This window comes from Pinus tabuliformis, chromosome 7, assembly GCF_031772625.1.
Source record: "Pinus tabuliformis cultivar Carrire ecotype Pingquan chromosome 7, CPIR1, whole genome shotgun sequence".
Classification (NCBI taxonomy): Eukaryota; Viridiplantae; Streptophyta; class Pinopsida; order Pinales; family Pinaceae; genus Pinus; species Pinus tabuliformis.
Genome location: NC_142293.1, coordinates 1,235,382,026 through 1,235,388,025, shown reverse-complemented (window position 1 = coordinate 1,235,388,025; position 6,000 = coordinate 1,235,382,026). Strand labels below are relative to the sequence as shown.

Genomic DNA, 6,000 nt, shown 5'->3' with positions numbered 1-6,000 from the left:
TGTCGTGAGTGCTGCCACCTGGTTGTCGAGTGTCACTTACAGCATCACCTTCCTCATGCTGTCGGCCGCGCCTTGCTGCTTTGCCTTCATCTGTCGAGAGCTACTCTAAGCCATGTCTACCGACAATTCTATGACTATCGTGAGGTTGCTCGGCTGGGTTATGCTCCAGAGCCCTGTGCTAGTATTCTTCTTCGGAGAAGATGATGGTAATATTAGCAGTGATAATGGGCCGGTTTAGGTTTCTTTGGAATCTGAAGTGAGTCAACTGGAAGGTGTTGTGCAGATAGACTCCTGCGAAGTGGGCTAGGAGGGGGAGAATTAGCCTGGGATGAAGTAGGAGAGGCAGGTGGTGGTGGTTGCCCCATGCTTTGCGCAGCCTGAGAGCTAGCACGACCCCCTCGACTACCTCCATGGCGACTCCTCATGCGGTGACGAACCATGGTAATGCAGCGAGGGAGAAGCGCAGGCGAATTGGGTGCTTGAATGGGAAGCATATAGTGCTCAGAGGGGGCCTGAATAAGGTTAAGAGGGTAGAGCTGGGAGAGTGAATTAAGACAACAAGGAATCGAATAACATTTTCCTACAGCAATTCTGCTGCAGGGGTTTCCTACCTGGAGCGGGCATCTACTGCAGGAGGGCAGACCGACAATGTAGTTGATGGGTTTCTATGCCATGTTTAATATAACCCTCTTCTTATCTCGACCAGGGCATTCATTTAATATGTCCTGCAGGTGTATCTGCTCTCGCCTGAGGTGAATTTGCAGGTGCCTGAGCTGGGCATGGAGATTAGTGCTAGCCTGTAACTGGCAGGGCCAAGCACCACCATTCCCCTGAAGCGCCATTAATAGCCTTGATTAACACCCGCATATGGGTGCTCTTCTTCTCCCTGTTTCATTTCATTCTTCACCATATTTTGGTATTCTATTGATTGGATTTCAATTGTCAGTGTAGAGAGTGAACCAATATGAAGATCCATGCCACTTTCTACTCCGATATTAGCCAGTAGATCAGCTACTTTGTTTCATTCCCGATGTATGTGCTTGAAATTGATCGCTCTATGAGAAGAGAACCAGATTTCAATGAGTTCAAGCCGCTTTGCCATTCTCTAGCTATTGCTCACTTTGCTTGAAGGTGTGCCCTGCATGATTTTGTTGACCATATTTATGAGGATCTGAGAGTCTCCCTCTATAATGAGCGGAAAGTATCCCTTTTTTTGAGCTAGAATAAGACCCTACCATAGTCCTTCTAATTCGGTCGAGTTGTTGGTGTCCCATTCATTTGAACCCAAGAAAGTAAGAACGGGAGCGCCCTTATGATCTTTGTGTATCCCTTCGAATCCTGCTTTTTCTGGATTTCATTTCGAAGCCCCATCAAAGTTTAGCTAGACCATATGTTTGGGAGGAGGAAGCCACTTTTCACGAGTTCTTTTCTTTGGTGTATCTGTTCTTTTGATTATTGAATCTTAATTCCATTGAAGGTTCCAGTTTGCCCATATATTTTGTTCCCGGGGGAGAGAAGGAAAGTCCTCCTCATGCCAGGTTTGGAGAAGTAAGGTTTCCTTGATATTTTGGCAGATTATGTTCCATAGATTTTCCAGGGGCGAGGAGTGATCCTTGAAGATTCTCCTGTTTCTCTCCTTCCATATTGTCCACATGAGAAATCCTGGAATAAGCTTCCATAAAAAATTTAAGATCTTACTTTGAAATGGGTTTCGTTCCCAATTGCAAACAGTGGCTACGATGTCTCCTTGGATTCGTCCTTCCTTTTGGCATCAAAAACTGACTTTTTCCCAAATCTTGCGAGCCAATTGACAGGAGTGCATAAGATGCTTAGTTGTTTCCTCTTCTTGCCTGCAGTTAGGGCACAGGGAGGGACCGTGATAGTTTCTTTTTCTGAGATTGTCACATGTGAGGATTTTGTTTTGACATAAAATCCATAGAAAGGTTGAGACTTTCATCCAAATTTTTGGATCCTAGACTTTGTTCCAGATAGGATCTTTGACCATTTGTTCTTTGATAATGATATTATAAGCCTCCCGAGTAGTGAAGGTGCCTTTTTCTTCGTAGCCCCATCTAAGTATATCCCTTTCATATGAGTGTTGTATTTTCCTCTTCATTCGTTTTTTGTCAAGAATCTGTTGATCTTGTATTGTTCTGTGTCTTAAGATGTGTTCCGCATTGAGCCATTGCCTGGTTCCCTATGTTGTAGAAGGATTCTAGAAAAGCTTGAATTTGTCATGAGTTTGCACATCCGGGTCTGGAGATTGAGGAGGTGAGATTATGTCCCTTAATTTGGGCTGCTGCTGCCAGGATTCTTCCCATAACCGTGTTGTATTGCCATCCTTGACTTCCCAGAAACTGTGCTACTGAATTAGGCTTCTGTGTTGCTTGGCCGCATTCCAGATTAGACAGCCTGGCTTAGCTTTTGTCATTCAAATTAGTTCCTCTGTTGGACAATTACTGACCTATTTTTTTATCCATAGGGTATCCCAGGGGGTGAGTGGGATAGTAAGCCATTTCCACCAAATGCGAGCTCCCATGACCTCATTGCTATAAGAGGGATCCCTTAGTCCTGTTCCACCAGCACATTTTGGAAGGCACATTGTGTCCCATTTGATCAGAGCCCATTTGTGAGTTTGAATTGAACTTCCCCACAAGAAGGATCGTTGGATATGTTTTATTTCTTTGAGAACCTATTTAGGAGCAGCCAAGATCGAGAAAAGGTACAGTGGCATTGATTGAAGGACTACTTTTATTAAGACTAGACGACTAGCCATATTGAGGGCCCTATGAGTCCAAGAGGTTAGGCGAGCCTCCATATTTTCTAAAAGGATCTTCCAAGAAGAATGCTTCAAGGTTGTATCAGTCAGGGTGCTCCTAGATATTTGGAAGGGAGGACAACAATAGAGAATCCAAGAATGCGGGCTATGGAGGCCTAGGTATTAGTAGGGGTATGAATAAAGAAGATTTGGGATTTGGCTTTATTGATCTTGGTACCTGAAGCATCTGAAAAATCCGTCAGTATAGATTTGAACTGATGAGCTTCCTAGACTGAGGGATGACCAAAAAGCATGTTTTCATCTACAAACTTCTGGTGGGTGAAAGCGGTGGTGTTATGGAATGACAATCCTCTTAGCTGTTGTGATTGCTGAGCTTTTTTAATGTTGCAGCCCAAACCTTCTGCCATTATGAGGAAGAGGAATGGGGAAAGAGGGTCTCCTTGTCTAATTCCTCGAGAAGGATGAAAGGGGGAAGAGGGAATACCATTGATCAGAACAAAAAAGAAGGAGGAGGAAATGAGGCCCATGACCCATCTTACCCAGGGAGGAGCAAAACCAAAAGCAATTAGAGTTTTTTGAATATATTGCTAGCTTAAGCTATCAAATGCTTTTAAAAGATCTATTTTAAGTAGCATACTTGACTTTTTGGAGTACTTCAAGGAATGGATGATTTCATGAGTAAGGATGATGCCATCCGTAATTTTCCTTCCTTCAACATATCCAGATTGCTCAGGCGATATGAGAAGAGGGAGTAGCAATTTTAGTCTGGAAGCAATGATTTTGGAGACAATCTTGTAGATGACGTTGCACAGAGCAATAGGTCTATACTTGTCAAGGGTATTGGGTTGAGCTTCCTTGGGAATAAGAGCGATGAATGTAGCATTCATGGCTGGAATCATCCATCTCAAAGTTCTCGATTCCTCAACTACTTGCTAGACTTCCATTTTAGTTAGCTCCCAGAAATTGTGGAAAAAAGTTGATGTGAAGCCGTCAGGTCCTGGTGCCTTCTCATCTTTCAATTGATGAACTGCCAATTCCACCTCCTGTATGTCGACAGAGTAGAGGAGGAGTTGGTTGTGCTCCTCTGTAATAACCTTAGGAATGTTCCTGGTGATTTTTTCTTTGGCTTACATCCTATCTATTTGTGGCTCACGATGTGCCTGCTTGAAGTATTTTAGAAGTTCGCTTTCAATTTCTTCATGTGTTTCCACCTTTACCCCTTGCTCATTTTGAATATGAGTGATGTTGTTATTCATTCTTTGTTGGATGGTAGTCCTGTGAAATTTTTTTGTGTTTTTTCCCGTTCCTTAAGTCATCTTATTCTTGATTTTTGTCTCCAGAGTGTTTCTTCTTGTTTTGCCCTCTCTAAAATTTGAGACTCAAGATGCTTTTCCTGTTCTAATAGGTCATCTGATCTGCCTTCTGTAATAATCTGCTGCTATACTCATTTCATATCTTGATCGAGGGAAATTTGAGCCTGAAAAATATTGCCAAAAGAAGAATGATTCCAATGTTTGATCTTACTCTTGAGGTGTTTAAGTTTCTGCTAAAATTGAAACATTTTTGTGCCACTTGGAGGAGAAAAATTGTTCCATTCAGAGTTTACGAGATTGTTGAAATCTGGATGTGACATCCAAAAAGCCTCAAAGCAAAATTGCTTTCGGGTTGTATTGCTAGGATGAGACCATTGAAGAGAGATTGGCCAATGATCTGACCTTGAGATCGGCAAAATTGAAGCTGAGAGGTCTCCTCCTAGATGGATTGCATTGTTTGATAGTAAGAATCTGTCCAAATGAGAGGCAATCTGATTTAGACCTGCTCTTTTATTATTCCAGGTATAAAGACCATTATTGAATGGCATGTCGATAAGCCAGTTGTTTTGAATGAATTCTTTTAGATTATTACCTTCCTTTTCCAGTTTGTTCCTACCTCCACCTTTTTCTTCCAAGTTGGTAATCATATTGAAGTTGCCTCCAGTGATCCATAGTGGATGTGCTCCTTCAGTATTGACTGCCGAAAGGCTATTCAAAATTTCTATATTGTGCATGGCCTCCCGGGGGAAATACACATTGGTTAGATGACCGTGTATATCGATCCCTGTGATGTGAAAAGTGGCTTGAATAAAATGCTTAGTTGCATGGATGTTATTGAGCCTGATAGTGCGAGTGTCCAAAATGATTGCTAGACCTCCTGAGGCTCCAGAGGCATCCACTACAGCTGTGAGACATCTTGGCCAAGCTTTTGCTGCAATTTTTTCCAGAGAGGTTGAATTGCATTTGGTTTCTTGCAAGAATAGGATTTGAGGCTTCTCTTGCAGTATCATATTTTTAATCAATCTTCCTTTCCCAAGGCCATTGAGCCCTTTGATATTCCATGAAATTAACTTCATTAAGTAACGTTGGGAAGGGAGTTGTAATACTTTGTAAGCTTTGAGTATCTGCCTGACTCCACTAGCATTTCCTCGATGCGGATTTTTCGTTGGAGATCTGTTTTCCTTCCACGCTTTTTGTTATCTTTGGTTATATGTCTCCCATCCCAAAGGCCACTAGTCTGAATGCCTAGAGATCTTTGCCTTTGTGCTCATGAGAGGATCACTTCCAGATTCTTTAATTGTCTTTCAAGTATTTTGTCATAATTTTTCGTTTTACATGCTTGTTCAAGGCCTAAAATGTTGAGGTCCCCAATATCTATACTTTCTAGTTCCTTGTCCATGTGCTGAGATTCATTTAATCCTTCTGTTGTTTCTATTGCTATTCTAGAGTCAGGCTACAGGTTGTCTACCTCCATTCCTTTGATATTCCAAGCTGAGACTTTGTGCTAGGCAGATGAGGAAGGATCTTTAGTCAAGGGTTCATCATGGATTTTCTTGGAGTTTACCTTGGCAGAATGTTTGTCCTTCTCTGGCCCCTTCTCTGAGGAAGTGGGGTTTTCAGGGATAAGATCATCTTGTCGAGCCAACGCTTCAAATTTGTTGCTCGTGGAGGGCTTGGAAGAGCTGGTTTGAGGCATCTTAGGATTTGAGTCCGGTTTCTTGTGGCTTTTCCTGCGATTAGATACTTTAGAGAAGTCGTCTAAATCAGGCTTATCAGGTGCAGATGGATTTGAGGGTTTCTGATTTGAAGGACAGTCCCTAAATAAGTGGCCCAGTGCATGGCATCTTCTACATCTAAACGGAACATGTTCATAGTCAATTAACTGAACCCATTCAACATCATCATGGT

At 42.4% G+C, this 6,000-nt stretch overlaps 1 pseudogene; it reads left to right on the top strand.

Moving 5' to 3' along the window:
- The first annotated feature begins 410 nt into the window (after positions 1-410).
- Positions 411-6,000, top strand: part of LOC149251849 (lysine-specific histone demethylase 1 homolog 3-like) — a 107,126-nt pseudogene continuing 101,536 nt past the window's right edge.